Here is a 22,583-nt window from a genome sequence, read left to right as displayed (position 1 = left end):
CTTGATATTTGCTCATTCTTACAAAAGTAATTAACTGGTCCTTTGGTTAAATTATTAGAGCTAGCTTGTTATGGAATGTAAGGTACCACTTGGACTATATAAACATTTACACCATAAAATCTCTCATTTTCATGATAACTGTCTCCATTAAAAATTTTCTTTTGCACATTGGATGTCTTTAAAATGCTTAGAAAAAGATTGTATTATGAAATTTAGATTCGTTGTGGTTCTAAAGCAATACATACCATGCTAGTATTGGATTTTTTTTTTTTATACCTATATCCCCTCCCTCTTGGACCTCCCTCCCACCCCCCCAGTATTGCATTTTGAAGCATCTTAAAATTGACTATTAATTTTGTAGGCACCTCCAGTTTGCTTTTAAAAAGTTAAAAATTCATTTTGGTCTTTATTTTGTTCTCACTTAATAAATACTAAGTTTTTCATTGATTCTATGGGGGCGTTCTATTTTCTTCTTTTTATTTATTTATTTATTTATTAGAAGACGTTGGGGGTAGGAGTTTATTAATTAATTAATTTATTTTTGCTGTGTTGGGTCTTCGTTTCTGTGCGAGGGCTTTCTCTCGTTGTGGCAAGCGGGGGCCGCTCTTCATCGCGGTGCACGGGCCTCTCACTATGGTGGCCTCTCTTGTTGCGGAGCACAGGCTCCAGATGTGCAGGCTCAGTAGTTGTGGCACACGGGCCTAGTTGCCCCGCGGCATGTGGGATCCTCCCAGACCAGGGTTCGAACCCGTGTCCCCTGCATTAGCAGGCAGATTCTCAACCACTGCGCCACCAGGGAAGCCCTCTATTTTCTTCTTAATCAACATTTGTGAAGCTGTGGTTTTAAAGCAGTGTGTACCATGCTAGCATTACATTTTGAATTATCTTAAAGTCGAGTGATTTTAAAGATGCATGGCCGTGGGCTGCTCAGGCATCTTCTTGAGGCCGAAGCATCCTGGAATGGGAAACGCTACAGGAGAACCACTGGGGAATTTCAAGTGGAAACTCTGAAAGTTCTGCTCAGTGGGCATTGAGAACTCGTGGGCGGCTAATTTTAAATAAAGGGGTTTTAGAGGCTTCCGACACAAAGACATAGACTGCACCAGATTCTCTTTTCTTTTTAAAAATTTTATTTAAAATATTTATTTATTTATTTATTTGGCTGCATTGTGTGGCTTGCAGGATCTTAGTTTCCTGACCAGGGATTGAACCTGGGCCCTCGGCAGTGAAAGCACAGTGTCCTAATCACTGGACCGCCAGGGAATTCCCAGATGCTCTTTTCTTTGCATGTTCACCCCACTGCCATCATCACTGTTATCTCCCATTCATTCATTCATTCATTCACTGACTCAGTGGATATTTATTGGGTATTCATCATGTGCCAGTCACATTTTAAAGTACTAGACTTAACAGTAGACACTTTTAACAAGATCTCTGCTTTATGGAGTTTGCATTCTCAGACAGGCACTGTGTTAAACAATCAACATGTATTATTTTACTTAATCCTTACAGCAGCTCTGTGAGGTAGGTAATATTATCCCCATTTTATAGATTGAAAAGCTAAGTTAAGTGATGTGTCCAGTTCACACGGCGGGGTCTGAGGTCAGGGCAGAGGGACTCTAATGGCTGGGCCCTGAGCTGTTTTGCTGGCCCCCAGGGAACAATGACTGGGTAGCAAATGAATTGCATGTGTCAGTTGTACATTTGTGTGGGTTTTCAGTGTCACACATGGGAGGTAAAACCTTCACGGCAGTTTGGATATGAAGGCCAACCATGCATGCTTTCACTTGTCTCTGGTCTAGTTCAGAAGCATTTGGTTTTAGAAGCAGACTTGTGCCTAGGCACAACTAGATTTGTGCCTTTTGATGAAATGGGGAGAAAAGTCACCTCCCCAAGTAATATTTCTTCGGATTTTAGGGTTTTCACATGAATATTTCACAGTTTTCATTTTCTTCTGGTATTGCCTTCATCTAGGACATTTTTGCAATGACATTACTCAAGTTCCATGTTTTTTCAACCCACGTCATTTGAAGTATTGCTGTTCCATCAGCAGCAAACTGAAAGCTCTTTCAGCACGTGAGCGTGTTGTGGAGTTTTGTGCTCATTTGTGGAACTTCCTCAAAGGTGGATGTTTATATTTGTGAGAGATTATTTGATCTTTTGGAATGCTGTTTGGGTAAAAGTAATTTATGTTTTTAGCCTTTATTTATTATTACTATTATATTTTACATATATATGTGTGTGTGTGTGTGTGTGTGTATATCTATATATATATCCAGATGAAGCCCTTAGAATTGACTGTAGATTATCAATAAAGAATGATGCTTGGGACTTCACTGGTGGTGCAGTGGTTAAGAATCCACCTGCCAATGCAGGGGACATGGGTTCGAGCCCTGGTCCGGGAAGATCCCACGTGCTGTGGAGCAACTAAGCCCGTGCACCACAACTACTGAGCCCGAGTGCCACAACTACTGAAGCCCATGTGCCTAGAGCCCATGCTCTGCAACAAGAGAAGACACTGCAGTGAGAAGCCTGCACACCACCACGAAGAGTAGCCCCTGCTCTCCGCAACTAGAGAAAGCCCACGCGCAGCAAAGAGGACCCAATGCAGCCAAAAATAAATAAATAAACATATAAATAAACAAAAAAGGAGTGGTCTCAGCTATATATGGCTTCACTCTTTTTCTTTTAAATTTTATTGGAGTATAGTTGTTCAGTTATACATATGCATATATTCAGTCTTTTTAAGATTCTTTTGTCATATAGGTTATCACAGAATATTGAGCAGAGTTCCCTGTGCTATGTAGGTCCTTGTCGGTTATCTGTCTTATATATAGTAGTGTGTGTGTGTTCATTCCAAGCTCCTGATTTATCCCTCCCTCTGCCCCATGTTTCCCCTTTGGTAACCATAAGTTTGTTTTCGATATCTGCAAGTCTGTTTCTGTTTTGTAAATAAGTTCATTTGTATCATTTTTAAAAATTAGATTCCACATATGAGGGATATCATATGATATTTGTCTTTGTCTGACTTACTTCACCTAGTATGGTAATCTCTAGGTCCATCCATGTTGCTGCAAATGGTGTTATTTCATTCTTTTTTACGGCTGAGTAATATTCCCTTGTATACATGGACCACATCTTCTTCATCCAGTCTTCTGTTGATGGACATTTAGGTTGTTTCCATGACTTGGCTACTGTAAATAGTGCTGCAGTGAACATTGGGGTGCACGTATCTTTTTTTTCTTTTATTTACTTTTTGATACAGCAAGTTCTTATTAGTCATCCATTTTATCCACATCAGTGTATCCATGTCAATCCCAATCTCCCAATTCATCACACCACCATCCCCACCTGCCACCGCTTTCCCCCCTTGGTGTCCATACCTTTGTTCTCTACATCTGTGTCTCAATTTCTGCCCTGCAAAACTTTTTTTATACAGCAGGTTCTTATTAGTTATCTGTTTTGTACATCTTAGTGTATATATGTCAATCCCAATCCCCCCCAACCTTTTATTAAGAAAATTTGCAAAAATACAGAAAAGTCCAGAGAATTGTATAGTGAACAATAAACCTACCACGTGAATTCTGTAATTGTTAACATCTTGCTATATTTGCTTTTACATGTGTCATTTTGCATGGTGTGTTTGAGGACAGAATACTTCTTAAGTAGTAATTTACATAATGCTCAGAGATCTTTGCCAAGGAATTCAGTTTTAGATGCCTGTTAATGCATATGTCCAGTTATATTATTATGTCAGAATGAGGCATTAGAGAGATAAAGTCTAGGTTTTATGATGTGGAAATATGCTGGGTTTTGTAATTTTAGGATGGAGTACTAAATTGAGAGTATTTTGCTGTAGTTGGACAAAGTCTAAAGAACTTGAAAAATCTGATATAGTTTGAAACCCCAAGTGACTCTATAAATTTGTAGAACTAAAGTTATTTGGGTGACCTCAGTGATAAAAAATGGAACCAGGCAATGCAAACCCATTGGAAGTATCTGAGGAATGTTAGAGATAAGTCAGTCTTCTGGGTAGTTCTGGCTTAGAGCAATCTACGTGTAAAATGTATCAAAAGGTCAGAATTGTCTTAAGAATAATAGGGATGTGCAACTGTTTCCACGCAATTAATTGTTCTTCTGATACTTTGTCCACCCTCAGAAACATATCTCTTTAAAACTTCTTTCTTTCTGACACAATTCCCCTCTTCTCCTTCACATCAAGGAGCAGTTCTTCTGTCTTGAGGTTGTTTGGAAGACATATGCTTGTTTTATGCTGGCTGATATTTTCTTTTACTTAATTTTTTTGGTAACAGATATGATGGTGCTGGATCTAAAGGAATAGGAGCTAAGTGACTTCAACAGCATACTTGCTTCTTCTGTATTTACCCAGAGAATTTTTAAATACAGACACACGTCAAATTAACATTTTGGGAATTCCCATGTTTTCTGTTATGTGATTTGGCTTCCCTGGCAACCTTCTGACTTCAGTCCCAGGGGTTGTGGCTACTTGGGTGGCAGGTCCTGACTCTGCTGCCTGCTACTGACCTTGAGCAAGTCACTTCAAGCCTCGTTTCTGATTTGCTCACTGAGGGGCTTGGAGCAAGGAATTTTTCAGTTTTTCTCCACCAGCTCTAAAAATTCCTTGGTTCTATGTTCACTAATTTAAGTTTTTGTGGAGGTTAGAATACTTTTTATAACTATTGGGCTGATGATCTTATGTAACGGCCCTTATTATTTGTCAACTAAGATTAGAAAGTGTATATTCAAGCATGTATTAACTACATGGAAACTAGATGGAAACATTCTGTTTGCACATGTGCGTATCTGTATGTGTAGATTATGCATGTGTACATATGCATTCATTTTTCATGCAAGATAAGGAATTAAAAGCTTATATGTCTAAACTAGAATCTTGTCTTTAATATTATGTAAGAATCTTGTCTGTTGCATGTATAGGGCCATTCACATTTTTTCATGAAAAGTATTTTCTTAAAAAAATCTTGCCATGTGTTTGTCCAGGATAACGTGGAAAATTCTGCTTAAACTGTTTTCTTTATGGACTATAATTTCAAAAATTGAAACTGAAATTAAAATTGAAAATCTGCTTCACAGATGTAACCTTGTTTTCCCATTTGGCAACCCCTCCATCCCCAGTAACTAATATAAAATGATCTGAAAATGTTGCTTTATCTTTTGGGCATACTTTAAATGGAAGGTCTTTCATCAAAAGGTACAGCAAGACTTAATCCTTGAACCTCTGGTCTATCCCTTTTTTTTTTTTAACAATTCAATGTTAATTTTTGAGAAAATAGTGACCCTTTGAGATAACAGGAACTTGCAGTGTAGGGCACTGCTACTTCACTGAAAAACGAAGTAACTCCAGCAAGGCACACAGAGTACGTACACACCCGCTATTTTGCAAATCACAAAATTATTTTGAAGGACTGCTCTTGAGGCAGGGTTTTTATGACCGTCACATTCCAGCTGTGGTTTTGGAGATAGAATGTTTACTACCGCTCTAAACACAAGGATGGTAGGTGTGTATTCTTCCTGCTGCAAAGGCTTAAAAAAGCAGCTGAGCTTCCCTTCAAGTGAGTAAACCTTTATTTAGCAAACTCTGGAGCCGCGTCCCTATGGAACTTTGGTGGTAATTCTGGAATGTGAGGCCAACAGCAGCACAGTCATGGGCGAGCCTGGCTCGGAGGCCCTGATGGCAGGCTGTCCTGCCTAATCGCTGCCGGCAGCCCATGGAAAACCACTTTCTGGTTAAGTCTGCATCATACTCCTCCACCAATGGAAAAAATTGAACATGATGAGGGTGTGTAGCTAGCAGACGAAAATACATCCAGCATTGCACAGGATCTGTTTTTAGCTCTTAACAGCCGAGCATTTGAAGTGTTAGACGTTGTTTCCTGCCTTACCATGGGCAGGAAGAAGAGGGAGTCCACGGATGTGTGTATAGACCTTGACTCTGGGAAACTTGGTGGACTAAGTAAAAGAGCCTGAGAAGAACTGGCTACATCCAAAGTTCTGGCAAAGGTAAGGGTATAACTGTTTATTTCCCCCCTTTTGCAGTTGAGACTTCATGTTATATATGAGATATCAGTGTTTCTTGAAATGTTCCTTTTGGTAACATGTCATCCTGTGCTGAATTTTGTTTTACATTATTTTGTACTTGGGCCGCCCACATTGGTGTGCATGAGGGAACAGTCCCTTTCCAGTTGAGTGTCTGTATGCTTTCACACACCTATTAGTGATTTATCACAGCTACCCATCCCGTTTTACTAATTAACTCTCTCCCAAAGCTGATGGTATATGTTGTATGGATTTATTTTTCCTGCTATCTCAGGAAAGTGCCATTTCTCAGTCTGACCATGTGAAAGCACTAATGACTACGACCTTATCTTTACCAGTTAATTCTTTCAGGGCACGGAGGGAAATGAAAATGTGCGCAGAGATTATATTTTATAGTTTCCTGCTCATTATGTAACTTCCTCAGGCCTTACTTTGGAGCTGAGTGAGCTCCTTGGTTTAAGAGTTTCGACTTGTAATTTGATGTTCACTCTTTATTCACGTTTATCCTTAACTTTTGTCTCCAACTTTCTGAGAAGGAAAGGGAATCTTTCGTCATGTGTGTGTTGGGGGGGCGGCAGGGAGTACTTTATTTAAGTAGGATGATTGATTCATGTCATAATCCCTCAGGGGCGGCTCATTCATTAGGCTGTCTGAGCGCTGAGTTTATCAGCAAGGATTGAGGGACCCAGCTCGGCAGAGTATTTCCCTCAGCTTTATGTTAATTTGGCCAAGCATGTAATTCTCGGAAAATTGGTAGGTGGAGAGACAGAAATAGGAAGCTTTCTTGAAGTCATTGTAACTTGGAAGATTATTTATAGAATTTCTGGAAAGTAAGTGTACTGCAGAACAGCTGCTAGAGTTTTCCCTAACACGTCTCAGCGTTTCACTGTGGCCCTCCGTCATACTTAGGGATTCTAAATTTTGTACTTACTTTCAGCTGAATGAGGTTATGAGTTATTTTAAGGTGGGTGATGTGTGTGCCTCTTCAATGTGTGTCTTCCTTTACAGAAACGTCTTTTAGGGATGGAGGAATGTGAGTGCTGTCCAGGTAGGTTAGAATTAATAGAAATGCTGGTAGTGTTTTATTTCTTGCTCTTCCTTTGAAAGTAGAAATCACTGCTGTGACAGAGCCGGCAGCCACGTAGAGCAGGGACCGAGCAAGCCCCACCTGTCTTCTCGTGTAGCCGCATTAACACATGTCAACCACTTTGATTTTCACCAGAGCTTGTAGACAGAAACTGAAGTCTGTCGAAGAACCTTCTGACTCCACTCCATACTGACACGGTGTTTTGAATGCAAGTAGATAACACCTTTCTTTCAATACTTTAGTGCAGAGGGAGCGACTTGCAAAGCCTTCTCCTTACCCCAGGCCTGATCTAGGATGCCTAAAAGGGCGAGATAAGGGCTGGGCTCCTTGCCAAGAGATTATCCTTCTGAAGTGGTCCTCACTTAACCACTAAGTAGAGCAGATGATTCTGTCTTGGTGGTCCAAGACTGTGCTTGAGAAGAGCCATATTCCCTTTTTCCGAAGTATAAAGTTAGCGTAGGGTCTCTACAGCCTCTTCCTATTCAACAGCTATCGAATGAATGTGGAAACAACACAGAGAGAAGCCTAGAGGGAAAAGCTCACACTCCTTAAGTATCTGATGGGGCCCCTTTCTGTGTGTGTCTGTGCTTTCAGGTTTAGCCCACTTTGTAAGACTCATTTATGTAAAGGTAATAAACTCCATTAGTGAGATCCCTTGAAAGGGAAGTAATAATAAGTATAAATAAATAATAATTTGCATTTGTCATTTGAAATTGTGTTCCTTAAATAAGGAACAAGATAAAATGGTTTTACTAGAAAAACTAAAAAAAAAAATTAGATAAAGGTATGGACTCAAAAGAAATAGCAATAATATTAGACACAGGGAAAAGAAATAATAATAGTAGTTGATAAACCTGAATTTCTGACTGTTGACCCAGAAAGGTTCTAAACATTGTGTTTATAACAGTTTGAATTTTAGTCATGGTGGGTTGAGTGTCTTTTGATTATTCAGTTCTATCTCAGATGGACTCCCAAAGGCTAGGAGGCGTTCATGTCAGTATCCCAGGACTACATTGTACACTCTGTTGTCAGCTATTTATAGTCCGTAGTATTGTAGAGTTGAAAAGGGACCTTAGGCCATTTTTCAAATGGGAAAACTGAAAACCTACAGAAATGAAATGGCACGTCCGAAGTTACCAAGATGGTTGGCTGCTGAGCTGGGATGTGATACCAGTTATCTTGTTGGTCTTCCCGTACACTACCTGTCTCTGTAATCGGGAATACTTTGGCTCATTCTGATATATCTTTATAAATGGACACATACATACCCGTTTTCCTCCGTCCCTCCCTCCCTCCCTCTCCCTCCCTTCCTTCCTTCCTTTCATTGACTTACATACTTACTTACCAAACGAGACAGGCTTAAAGCTCTAGTCAGAGACAAGACAAAGACTTTTGTTTCTCTTGGATCCTAATGAAGTTCAAAGCTGTACACTCAGTCCATGGTCATCATCCCCAGTGACTGTTGCCAGAGAGAGAGTTAGGTGCCCATGTGTCAGCCTGTATGATGAGGCAGCTTTGGCTAGACTTCATCTGTCAGTCTGTCTCTCTTTGTGGCCTTACATTGAGAGGTTTTTTCCCCATGATCCCACTCTAATAGAAGACTGACGTTTTCATTAGTTCTGTGCCTGACAAGAGAGGCTCTGGAAGGGAACAGAAGACAGCAGATGGACTTTAGCTTTGGTGCCAAGGTAATGTAAGGCCCTTTTGGAGAAATAAACTTTACATATAAAGTGATAGACTAATCATTTTGTTCTAGGAAAGGGACGTGGTAAGTGCTGCAGATAGTGTTGGGATGAAGTTGGTCCAGGATGTTCCTAAAACTTAAATAAAGGTTTAGAAATCCTGGGTATCTTTAGGACAACACTGGAAAGCAATAATAATCCCCATCCTGTTTTTGTACTTGACCTTGACACATCTCTAGTTGCAGAATTGAGTAGGATTGCTGAGATGTGAAGGGCTAAAGAGATGCGGAGTGTATGGGCTGGGAAAGACAAAAGTTAAAAGTCCATACCATTAAAGCCAGTGAAAAGAAACTCTGAGTGGAGACAATGAAAATAGATTTGTTTTCAAGTCATCTGTAGCCACTCCTGGAAGGTAGAGTGACAAGTGAAAGGCAGCATTGTTCGCAGACAGACATAAGCCAAGAAAACCCAAGATGTCAAAAGGTAATAGAGAGTAAAGAGCTTCATGAAAAGTGCGCCCACGTTCATGGAACACAGACACACACACACAGTCACATATATGTATATACATACATATTCCATTGACAGTTGATAGCATGATCACAAATTAATCAAAAGTTAAATACAAAACAACTCCCAAACCCAGAAGTAACCAGAACATAGCAAAAACTTTGACTGACTTTTTCTACCCTACATGTGACCTAGAGAGGAAAAAACTGGAAATGATAAGAAGGCACGGTGAGAAATAATTTGCCAACAAGTTCCTTACTAGAGTTGATACCCTTTTGTCCTGGCGCCTTACCTCATGTGTTTATTATTAGTTCTCAGATGTTTTTCTAAAGTTTCTCTAGTAGTAGAGCGTCATGGCTCTAGGGCCAGTTCCCCCTCTGGTGCATGAACAGGCTTGGGGAGAAGCCTCCTTCCCCTTTGGCTAATAAAGGACAACACCAGAATTTCCCCTCTCTCTCCTGCCATGTCAAATTCTCGGATTTCTTCTGAAGACACACACACACTCAGTCACTCACTCACTCACTCACTCCCTCACACCCTCACACCCTTCTTTTAGATTCCTACCGCCTGATTCTCTCTTCTTTACAGTAAAACTCCTTGACGAGTTGTCTCTGTTCACCATCTTCGATTTCATGGACCTCAGACTCACTCCAACCCAGCTTTCTCCACCTGGACTCTGCTCCGGTCAAGTTCACCGATAGCCTCCACGTTGCTGAGTCCAGGGCTCTGTTCTCAGTCCTTGTTACATGAACTATCAGAAGCATTTGGTACTTGCTCATGATCTCCTCCCTGAAAAGCCTTTTTTCAGTGGGCTTTGTCAGCAACATATTTTCTTGGTTTCCTCTTAATTGGATCCACTGACCGCTCTTCCTGTTTCTCCTTATTTCTTGGCCTCTTGGTGTTGGAGCACTACCGGGCCTCTTCTCTTCCCTTTGTTTACTTATTCCCTCGGGTGGGGGGGGGGCTCATCCAATGTATGTTTTAAATACCACCTTCACGTGGGTGATAGAAAGTTTGTCCCTCAGGCCCATCTCTCCCTGGAATGCTAGGCTCCTAAATCCCAGTGTCTACTCAGCGTTGCCACTTTGCTGTCCAGCGGGCATCTCCCACCTGACAAAAGCAGACCCCACCCCCTTCTCTTCCTCTCAAGCCTGCTCTGCCCTCCCCGTTCTCCCGGTGGCTTCGTCTGAAGATCGCCGTGTTGTCCTTGACCTGTCACTGCTCACTCCCAACCCCCTGAGACTCCTGTTGGCTCTCCTTTCACCTGTCTCCAGACTCCCAACCCTCCCACCTGAGTCCAACCCACATCACCTCTTGTGTGAATTACCCTCCCAGCCCAACAGGCCCTGGCTTCCCCCTTGCTGCCAGCAGTCCAGATCCACAGGGCAGCTGCAGGGGTCCTCTAGAAATATGCCCCATGATGAGCCGTCTCTATTCACAGCCCTCTAATCATGACTTGCCATCTCAGGGTGAAAGCCAGAGCCCTTACAATGTCCCTTTGGGCTGCGCCCTCTGGCTCCTTGTCCCCTCTGACGGCTCTTGCTCTAGCCGAGCTGACCTCCTGCCTGTCCACCGTTCTGGGCATTTGCACCTTCTGTCCTCTGCTTCAGAGGCTCTTTCTTTCCCCAGAATCCACATGTTCTCCCCTCCAGCAAGTCCTTGCTGAAATGTCACCAGTCATGAGGACTTCTCTGCTCCGCTTTCTAGACTTATAGCTCCCCTCTCCCCACATGGCCTATTTCCCCCTCCCCCCTTTATTTTTTTGCTTAAGTACTTAATCACCTTCTAATATATAATTTACTTACCTTCTTGGTTTATTGTTCGGTCTCCCCACTATAATACAAGCTCCATGAAAGGAATTTTTTTTGGGGGGGGGAGGTGTATTTATTGCTATATCCCAGGGCCCAGAACAGTTCTAGCACAGACTGGTTGCTCAGGAAACATTTATCACATTATTCAATGGAAATATATCCTACTTAGGATACCCGATGAGGTAGCTAAAGCAACCTAATGTAAATGCTAAATATCATTGACTTCCTATGTTTTATCTCAAAATGTAAATTTTATATTTTACTTTGTGATCTATGTTTCTTTGGCAACAGTGTTTAAATTACTTAGCACTAGATGAAATGGAAACTTCAGGAAGATTCCCCTTGGTTATTCTATGGTCTTGATACTTAGAATAATGACCATGTAGCTTAAACTATCAAGAAAACAAAACTCTCGTTTGTGCAATGTTGTTGCAAAGCAGCAGAATAGAATAACTACATTTTAAACTTCCAGCTCCTTAGTTAACTTAAAATTGCAGTTTTTCATTTTATCATGTTCCCATCCCCAGCTGTGGAAGCGTTTGCTGCTTGGAGAATGGATACCGCTAAGGAAAGGTATTTTATCAAAGGGGCATGGATCCCAATCATTCTTGTAAAGGAGGAAACTGAAAGTTAGATTGTACTTTTTAAAAAAAGATACGGGATGTTTTCAGGTTTAAAAAGTACAGAGGGCTTCCCTGGTGGCGCAGTGGTTGAGAATCCGCCTGCCGATGCAGGGGACATGGGTTTGTGCCCCGGTCTGGGAAGATCCCACATGCCGCGGAGCGGCTAGGCCCGTGAGCCATGGCCGCTGAGCCTGCGCATCCGGAGCCTGTGCTCCGCAATGGGAGAGGCCACAACAGTGAGAGGCCCACGTACCGCAAAAATAAATAAATAAATAAAAAGTACAGAAACATTTAAAATTGTATTGATGTAAGTACATACATTTTTTAAAAAATTAAAGAAATCCAGGTTGGATTTCTATCTTTGCCCCTAAGGGATCTTGGTCAAATTATTTAATCCCTGGAGGCTAACATTTCCTTTCCTATAAAACAGGGATGAGTTCCTGTGCCCTGGGTAGCCCTGGCACACAGCATCTCAGGACATATTAAATCCTTCCCTGTCTCTCTGCATGCCCATCTACTTGAGGTATCAAAACTTTTCAATTCCTGTAAATTATGAAATTTAAACTATACGTACTAATGCTATTCTTTTTTTTTTTTTTCCCCTGAAAGTTTCTGTAAAGTTACTAGCTAAAATCTTATCAGGTTTATTTTGAATAATATATGATTTATGGAAAAGTTCAGCAGTGATTGGTTTAATTTTACCTTCAGGCCCAAGAACAACTTATATTGTGGCTTTAAGACATAGACTTACAGAAATGAAGGCTTCAATCAGGCTACAAGCTGAATGGAAGGCAAATAGTTACACATTTATGAGGGTGAGGAAAGCCCCTGTTTAAATGAGGGGAAAAATGTGTGGTTTAAGCCTGTTCATTTTTAAACGTAAATGGAACAGTATATAATGAAGAAATACTTTGCTAAGAATAACCTGGTACAATGGCCACAGTATATTTTGTTCACAGAACATGACTGCGGTTTAGGAGTGCGATGCCTGCTTCTGATTTACTGAAGCACGTGCCTGACAGACAGGTCTCCGAGTCAGTGAGAAGCCATGTGGTTATAGCCTGGGATTCCGATGCATGGTCTTCTGTTTTCATCTTGGTGTGAGGCTTAGGAGGTGCCTACCCATGTCTGAACTCGCTTGTTGTGGAATGGCTCATGTTCCTAAAAGTTAAAAAAGAGAGGTTATTTAAAAGTCATGCAAACCATTTTGAATCCCAAGTTACAAAAGAGGGTTATTTAAAAGTCATGCTAACCATTTTGAGTCTTGTGCATCTTTGGTTCCAGCCGTCACCAAAGCAGTATAAGGTCTGTAGAGACCAGGCTGTTGGCCAAATTGTGGATGAGACTTGAAGTACCCTTGGGAGAAAATGCAGAGTGGGACTCAGCATTTGATATATATATTTTTTAAGGTCAGCGATATATTTTTTTTTATAAATTTATCTTTATTTAATTAATTAACTTATTTTTGGCTGTGTTGAGTCTTCGTTGCCGCACGTGGGCTTTCTCTAGTTGTGGCGAGCTGGGGTTACTCTTCATTGCGGTGCGCAGGCTTCTCATTGCGGTGGCTTCTCTTGTTGCGGAGCACGGGCTCTAGGCACACGAGCTTCAGTAGTTGTGGCGCGTGGACTTGGTAGCTGTGACTTTTGAGTGCAGGCTCAGTAGTTGTGGCGTATGGGCTTAGTTGCTCCACGGCTTGTGGGATCTTCCCGGACCAGGGCTCGAACCCGTGTCCCCTGCATTGGCAGGTGGATTCTTAACCACTGTGCCACCAGGGAAGTCCCAACATTTGATACTTAAAAAAAAAAAAAACAAAAAAAACATGCTACTGTGTTAGAAAGAGCAGGGATGAAAATGTATGAGATGCATTTTGATAATTTTTCAAAGAAAAATAAAAAAGTTTTATCTTTACATGGATGGTTTTATTTTAGACTATGTTAGTTCTGTAATTTTTATTGAAAACTTGATTTTTAAAAAACCCTTGAAATATTTTTAGTTTCTGTGATGGCTCAGAGGTAGCTGGGCCTCTCAACTCACTGACATTCCAGAAACATACCAGTAATATTTGTGGGACTGTTGGTCTCACCACGTCTCTCATAAACTCAATGCTGTTAACGTTGTTGTAAACTCGCTTATTGATTCTGCAAATGTTTCCTGTTCATCATTGCTCCCCCCTCCTACACAAGCTGATAAGCCCCTCTGGGGAAGGGATCAGATCATATATCACTCTTGTTTCTCTCCAGTGCCCAGCACACGGGTGGATGTATGGGCGGGTCTGCAGACATGCAAGTTGAGTTGGTGAGTGGAACTCTTGCTTCATATCAGTTCCCAAGTTTCTGCGAACACTAAGGACATTTTCTTCTTTTGCCAACACTGCCTCCCACGCTGGGCTTCGAGCTACTGATGACTGTGGACTCCTTCCCAGATGGTGTCCCGGAGTGTCCCTAGGAGACGGCTCATGTGTGGTGCTCCTGGGGACGGTGGGGAGGGCGCAAAGGTGATGGGCAGGGACCGGCAAGGTCTCCCCCAGCCTCCTCTCCCTCGTCGTTCCTTCCCCTCTCACCTCCTCCTCCTCTTCTCTCTTCCTCCTCTGTCCCTAACGTTGTCAGGGATACAACGTTATCCCTGACACTTGTGCTCAGCCCCTGCTGCCCTTGTCCCCTTTCCTGAACAAGCTGGGGGCTTTCTCTGCTTAGTTCACTTGTTGATTCAGTCACATACGGATTCAGCAAGTGGTCCTGGAGCGCCGGGCTTTCTCTGCTTAGTGCACTTGTTGATTCAGTCACATATGGATTCAGCAAGTGGTCCTGGAGCGCCCGTGTCTTTGATGCGCCATTTTCTATTCCTTGGAATGTCCTTTTCTTTCTTCATCTAGCAGAATCTCACACATCTTCAAGACTCAGTTCTTTGGCTGACTTCTTTATCGGGTCATGTTTAACTTTCATAGGAAGGGTCTGAATGTCCAAGGAAAGTTTCTCTTAATCTGTAGCCTGCGGAAGGGTGAGGACGTCACGTGTGGTGCCCAGAACTGCACATCAATAACGGAGAGTCCTTTTCTCTCTCGCTCTTCTTCCCTCTAGCTGAAGTGTTTGCCTTGGGCGATGATTTTTTGGATGTTTCAAGACTCTCTAGACTTGGGTTGTCCTTGGGTCTTATTACAATGGATGTGCCATTCTGATGAAACTGCTACTTTCGGTTTTATACATCATTGTTTTCAAGTTCTTTTTTCAGACCATTACTCAAGGAGATATAATTTTACTTCACCACCCAGTATACAGGCAAACATACAAGCACACACAAAAATTTAATGTCATAGAACAACTTTTACCATTATTGGGATACAATTCTCTATTCTCTATTTTATTATAGTCTCTGCTCCATTCCTATTCTGTTCTATTCCTTTGAAAATACTGGTATTAAATCATTAAATAAATTTCATGAGCCAACAATGCATCATGAACCCTTGGACAAACACTTCTGTAAGCAATGCTGCAGATGTTAAAGTTTTTTTTTTTTTATGAAGACAGGTGTGAGTGCTGAGAGCCTGCTTGCGAGAAATTGGCTTACTAAGGTGATGAACTGTGCAAAAAGCTGGGCTATTGTCTCTGTGGAAGTTATTGCTTTTCCCCTGCTGAATACCAGCCATGTTTGTCGACTGAGGTCCTGTTAGGCATCCCTTGCTGCAGATTGGTTTGTCTTTTCATCTGTTAATATGCATTTGGAAGGAATCCTGCTGAATTAAAATAGACCCAATGGGGCTCTACAATGGATGCTTAGCTTTTGAGGCCCTTAGCAGCAGCCCGCTTTGTGCCCACTTTATTTATAAGGGTTACGCTCCCTCAGCACTATTCCTATGGAGACCAGATGTTCCTTTATCCTGCCTCTTCATACAAATTGGGTTCAAGTTTTCTTATGATTAGAAATGAGCTCCTTCGAGTCCGGGTATCCGTGCATTTGGAGTGCGCTTCCTTGAGGCAAGATGGGAGAAGCAGCTTCCGGCTGTATTTACAGAGTTTGTTAGTAAGTTTGGGTCCTTGACAGAGTTTGAATGCTTTGGTTTTAGATTTTTTGGCATATTTGTTCTTGTATTTTAGTGTTTTTAATGAGACAGGCAGTAACATTTTAAGGCAGGGTTTCTCAGCTTCAACACTAGAGACGTATGGAGTCAAGTAGTTACTTATTGTGGGGACTGTCCTGTGCTTTGTAAGATGATTAGCATCTCTGAACTCTACCTGCTCCATGCCAGTGCCCCAGCGTGACAACCAAAGATGTTTCTAGATATTGACAAACGTCCCCTGGGGACCAAGAGCACCATGGCTGAGATTCTCCAGTTGTTCAGTGAATACTTAGGTTACATTTCTACACTTTCTAGCATGTAATAATACAAGTACATGGTTTGTGTCATTGTTTCTGTTGACATTTGACACATGTGTGGCAAATAAGGTAGTTTTATATGCTGTAATTATTGGGGAATTGATCAAAATCAAAATCAGTGCTAACAGTGGAACTTGGAAAGTTCCAAATTTGTATATATAAACATATGTAATAATTAATGTACTGATTAATAGTTAATAAAATGAAACAGCAGACTGTTACAAGATCTGATATCATAGTACACCAAGTTAAATTTATCACTAAAAATTAATAATAGTACTGAATATTTGTGTTTCACAGTTTTTTAGGTGGTTTCACATCTATTTCCACACTCAATTCTCTATCCATGAAGTAGGTAGGACAGATATTTTTATCCTCAAGTTGCAAATGGGGAAAAAGAGATTCAGAAAGCAGAAGTAGTTCGACCTAAAACTCACATGTTATTTAAGAGTTGGAAGCAGGTCTTAAACCCAAGTTCTGTGACAAAAACCAGACAAGGATTCTGAGATTTGTCTCCTTAATGAGTGAAGCTCCCCTCAGCCTCCCACCCCTAAGTAAAGGGAACTAAGTAGATATTGTTATGATTAATGGTTAGTCCTTTTCTTATCTTTTTTTCCAGCTCTTATCACTCTCTGAAATGTTTGTCTTGTCCAATGATGAGGCTCCTCTTTCAGTATAAAAATCTTTCTAAAATTACATGAGAAGGCTTGTTGATATCTTGTTGAGCTCCCCTTAACTGCCTCGCCAAGCCTTAAGTCTGGCTTTTGTTCCGTGTCCCCACGCCTCCGTTCTGCTCGCTATCACCAGTCAGCCCCCAGTCCTCTGCACAGCCCCATCTGGCCTGCTCGGGTTGTCTCTGATTTCCCTGTAGTTGCTCCATCTGGGCAGCCGGCACAGGCGGAGACCAAGGAGAGTTGGAGGATTTTAGTTTCCTTTGCTCTGAACTCTATATTACGTGGAAGCAGGGAATTTGCCCATCTGACACATCAGTTCAAGCCCAAGCTCAAGGCAAGTGAAAAAAAGGTAAATCTTGAATTTCCTCCTAAAAGATTCCTGCTGTGAGATTCAGTAGGTCACAGTGGCTGCTGGGATTCTGATGACATATTTGTGGAATTCCTCCACATTGCTGGACATTTCTGGGGTGGTAATTGATTGCAATTTAAAAAAGTTTAAATTAGGAGTTTGGGATTAACATATACACAGTACTATATATAAAATAGATAACAAGGACCTACTGTATAGCACAGGGAACTATACTCAATATTTTGTAATAAAGAATAAGGGAAAAGAATCTGAAAAAGAATGTATATGTGTACAATGGAATATTACTCAGCCATAAAAAGAAATGAGGGCCGCCCTGGTGGCGCAAGTGGTTGAGAGTCCGCCTGCCGATGCAGGGGATACGGGTTCGTGCCCCGGTCTGGGAGGATCCCATATGCCGCGGAGCGGCTGGGCCCGTGAGCCGTGGCCGCTGGGCCTGCGCGTCCGGAGCCTGTGCTCCGCAACGGGAGAGGCCACAACAGTGAGAGGCCCGCATACCGCAAAAAGAAAAAAAAAAAAAAAAAAAAGAAATGAAATTGAGCTATTTGTAATGAGGTGGATAGACCTAGAGTCTGTCATACAGAGTGAAGTATGTCAGAAAGAGAAAGACAAATACTGTATGCTAACACATATATATGGAATTTAAGAAAAAAAAATGTCATGAAGAACATAGGGGTAAGACAGGAATAAAGACACAGACCTACTAGAGAATGGACTTGAGGATATGGGGCGGGGGAAGGGTAAGCTATGACAAAGTGAAAGAGCGGCATGGACATATATACACTACCAAACGTAAGGTAGATGGCTAGTGGGAAGCAGCCGCATAGCACAGGGAGATTAGCTCGGTGCTTTGTGACCGCCTGGAGGGGTGGGATAGGGAGGGTGGGAGGGAGACGCAAAAGGGAGGGGATATGGAAACATATGTATATGTATAACTGATTAAATTTGTTATAAAGCAAAAAAAAAAAAGAATGTATATGTGAGATAGATATATATATATACATATAAATACATATATATATAACTGAATCATATGTATATGAATCACTTTGCTGTACACCTGAAACTAACACAAATTGTAAATCAGCTATACTTCAATTTAAAAAAAAAGGAAAAAAATTTCCATTCTCGTTTGTGACTTTAGCTTAAAAAGCTACATAGCACATTCATAAGATTGGGAATTGGAAGGGAATGTAGAAAACAAAAGACAAGGGTTGTTTTTAGGTTCAGGAGATGGTGATCAATTTTTAAAAATTCCAATATTATAATTATTCAATAAATAAAAATAATTGTAAAAAAATGTATACACAGCATAGAATATTTGTGAAGTCCACACAGTCTTAGCACCCTTTCATTTATTCCTGAGTAGCGTCACTTAAATTTTCTCTGGGTCAACTGTGGGCCTTGTTGTACATTAGTGTACCTGATATGTATTACTGCAGGTTAGTGTACCCAATGTGCATGCTTTTTCCTATTGGGGGCTTTTAGCTATTTTTTAAAAATTTCACAGGAAATCTGTCATTTTGATATTGTCAGCCTGCTTTCTATCAATAAATTTTTTTTAAGTTGAATACTATAAAATTCCCTTAGTAAAAGAGTTCAGAGAGTCAGGGTTGCAGAAAACCTGACCTGTTTATTCTCTTGCTTTCAGACAAAAAATCACAGCTGAAGCATGACAGATAAATAGCAGTTCAATTTGCCAAGCTCCTCAGGGACAGATCTAAAGTTTCCCTCAGAGATTACCCTTCTCTGTCAATAAATTCCTCATAAATATTAGATAAATTCTCCTTGCTACAGTTTAAGGCTGTTTTCCTTTTGTGGGATTGATTGACTAGGGATGTTGAACAGCTGGTCAGCATCGTCCACGTGTCACATTGCATGTTGTATCCGCCTTTTGGCTTTTCTCCGGACAGTACTGTGTTAATTATTGAGACATCGCCTCATGGATTAATACATCAGTCTTTGAGCCAGATCCTGTTGGGATGATTCCTGCTCTTAGTTTGTGCCCAGATCAACCTTCTAACAGGTGAAGTTGCTTTCATTCAATTCAACAGGTGTTTATTAAATGCTTCTGTGAGCCCCAAAGTTGCAGGCCTTAATGGACAGCACCTCAGAAAGGACAGGGTTCAGGGCTATGTGTTTTAAAATAGGACATGAAATTTAAAATTAAGCTATTTAACTTCAAAAGGAGTAAGACAAGTTGAGGTTACAATCTGCCGCTGGGGCATAAACTTCCAACCCTAAGCCATTCTGCGCCTTTGAACCCCTGTCTTTGTTTGTCCTTGAGTGGCTGACCCAGCGGGACCCTCTCTCAGTGGCAGCTTTATGCTGCTGGGTTGGGGGCCTTAAGCCAGTGCTGTGTGTGCTCGTCTTTGGGCACGCGATCCTGGGATCAGAAGGGCCTGACAAAGAGCCGCCCAGGAGACTTTCACTTGTGGGTCATCACCAGACCTTGGTCTTGATGAAAGTACACAAGCACAAAGGCTCATGCCCATCAGCTTATTGTGTGAGGTCTCAGACCCGGCAGCTGGGAGCTTCTCTGGCCACTTTTAGTTCCTGTGGTAAAAGAGTGTAGCTGAGAAAAGACAGACAACTCAGGTTTTGAAGTTTCAAAAGGTGGGGTTCTTGTGTTCTAGCTCCCGTGTCAGAGGTATCACGGGGGCCACTTTTTAGTGGCAGCTCAACCAGTGGCTCTTCTGCCTTTTAGATGTTTGGGAGAGGCTGCCCACGGGAAGGTGTGGTCAGTAATGTAGTAGGTACCATTTCAGACCTTGTTAGTTAGATGCCGGCCTCAGTCTTTATAAAGACTGTTAGATCTCCTGCTCATGCCTAAGTGGGAAATCTTTGACATTAAAAAATGTTTTTTTCAATTTAAAATGTGTGTGTGTGGATCGTCCCAGATAGACTTGTATCTTTGCCTCATTGGACATACTTAGGTCCCGTGCCAGTGCTTCATGAACTTTAAAAGTCACCATTGAACCCTCCAAAGGAGCTATACAAGTGGCTAATAAACCATGAAAAAATGCTCAGCATCACTAATCATTAGGGAAATGCAAATCAAAACCACAGTAAGATATCATCTCATACTGTAGGATGGCCACTATATAAAACAAACAAATAGAAAATCACAAGTATTGGTGAAGATGTAAAGAAATTAGAAGTCTGTGAACTGTTGGTGGGAATGTAAAATGGTGCCGCTGCTATGGGAAACAGTATGGTGGCTCCTTGAAAAATGAAAACTAGAATTACTATATGATCCAGCAATTCCATTTCTGGGTATATACCCAAAGGAAGTAAAAGCAGAGTATTGAAGAGATATTTGTATACCTATGTGCATAGCAGCATTATTCACAATGGCCAAGAGGTAGAAAGAAGTCTCTGGGTATCCATTTACAGATGAATGGATAAACGAATTGTGTACACATACAATGGAATATTATTCAGCCTTAAAAAGGAAGGAAATTCTGATGCATGCTGCAACACAGATGAGCCTCGAAGACATTATGCTAAATGAAATAAGCCAGTCACAAACAACAAATCCTGTGGGATTCCACTTACATAATGTACCAAGAGCTATCAAATTCATAGAGACAGAAAATAGAATGGTTGTTACAAGGGGCTGGGGAGATGGGGGAGAGGGTGAGGTGGGGAGTTGTTTAATGTACGGAGATTTAGTTTTGCAAGATGGAAAGCATCTGGAGATGGATTGCATAATGATGTGAGCGTGCTTCACATTACTGTCTGTACACTTGAAATTGGTTCAGATGGTAAATGTTACATGTGTTGTACCACAATTACAAATAAACTTTTTTTTTTAAGAGGAAGAAAGTCACTAGTGGCCCCTCATTGCTCTGCTCACTCTGTGGCGGAAATAAAGGCTTTGTGTCCGGCAGTGAGCACAGCCAGATGGCAGCACCCCAAGCCCCCCCTCTTTCCCTCAAAGGTGGGCTTCCTGCCTCTAGCCTTGTGCAGTGAGACCCAAGCAGGTGCTGGAGAAAACCTTTTCATCTCATCGACCGGGTCCGCCTCTCTGACACGCGTTATTTTAGCCAAGGGCTGTTTCCCTGTGACTACGTTTTGGGTTTTGTTTTTGCTGCTTCGTCAAATGGGGAACAGGGACCCATTCTCACCATACCAGGACGGTGCTTCTATGAGTTGTTTTCCTAGCGGTGGTGACAGATGAGCCATGACTCAGGGCAGCACTTTCACCTGCTCTCCCCTGAAACAAAGGCGTACATTTGAATGCAGACTGTGTGGAGTGAAAGGCCTTTGCAAGGTGGGGGAGAGGGGTGGGGGGAGGGGTGGGGGGAGGGGTTGGTCCTGGCTTCCTTCACATCTTCCAAACAACCCCCATGGATCAGGCAGCTCCATGTATTATTCCATGTAAGACATTCCATGTATTATTTAAGATTATGTAAGACTCCATGTAAGACATTCCATGTATTATTTTGACAGGGATTCTGGGCACCTGTTGTTTCTTCAGGTAATTTACATGAAACCTTCGTTTCATGGGTGTGGAACGCTTGACAGAGTTTACTCCTATTTCTGTTTTTCAGGATCATTTCATGGACTCACTCCTCTCACTTGCTAACCATGCTGCCTTGCTCCCAGGACCCTGTCAAGTCGACTGACCGTTAATCTCCCTCAGTGCACAAACCAGACTGCAGGTAAGTCCTGCTCATGGGAGCTGCGGTTCATGTCTAGTTGCATGACTGTGATTTAGGGGATTAGTAAAGGTTTAATTATTTGTTCCCATTATTTGCATTTTAAACTGTGTTTGATAATTGCCACCAAAGAAACGTCAGCCCTTTTGAATTTTGTGGCTGTACATTCTTAGGTACAAAAGAATTAAAATGAAAAACCTACTACATATATTTGGAGACGTGAGTGGAAGTATCACCTCCAACTTGCCTCAAACAGTGATATACTGGTTAGAATAAAAAACTGAGGGTGGGGTTCGGATAAGTTTCACCTTGAATTTGGCTTAACTAATAGACTCCTTAAGCAAATTGGAGTTTTAAAGGGAATCGAAAGAATCTAACAGTTTTTTTTTTAATACCCACATTCTAATAAGTCAGCTTCAGACTTTTTTCTGTCATCAGGTTCTAAAGTGAGAACCCTTAAAGTCTTTAGAAAAGCGCTAGAGATGTTTCATTAAAATGTTTTTCTGTCCCGAATGAGAGCTTGTATTTTCCTCCCCTTTTTTCCATCTCATTTAGTTTTTGAGAACTTCTAGTCCTTATCCTTTTTGACATCCTACTCTGTGTGGTACGAAAGCTCCAACACAGTATGGTACCCAGAGTCATGTTATTACCAATGTGGTCATTTTTCAGCAGTAATCACTTATATGAGCTCTTCCAGTAGCTTATGTATAATGAAAATA

At 41.5% G+C, this 22,583-nt stretch overlaps 1 protein-coding gene across 3 annotated transcripts in view; it reads left to right on the top strand.

Annotated features, from left to right (window-relative positions):
- TIAM2 (TIAM Rac1 associated GEF 2) overlaps positions 1–22,583 on the top strand; it is a 232,760-nt gene that overhangs the window by 101,658 nt on the left and 108,519 nt on the right. For 2 of the 3 annotated variants that reach the window (XM_060114499.1, XM_060114497.1), the window contains exon 3: positions 21,757–21,867. The gene's annotated coding sequence lies outside the window, so the exon portion shown is untranslated. Of the gene's footprint in view, positions 1–5,654; positions 6,040–21,756; positions 21,868–22,583 lie in introns of those variants that run through there. The other variant, XM_060114498.1, reaches the window with a different exon arrangement.

This window comes from Mesoplodon densirostris, chromosome 12, assembly GCF_025265405.1.
Source record: "Mesoplodon densirostris isolate mMesDen1 chromosome 12, mMesDen1 primary haplotype, whole genome shotgun sequence".
Taxonomy (NCBI): domain Eukaryota; kingdom Metazoa; phylum Chordata; class Mammalia; order Artiodactyla; family Ziphiidae; genus Mesoplodon; species Mesoplodon densirostris.
This window is presented reverse-complemented; position numbering and strand designations above follow the sequence as displayed.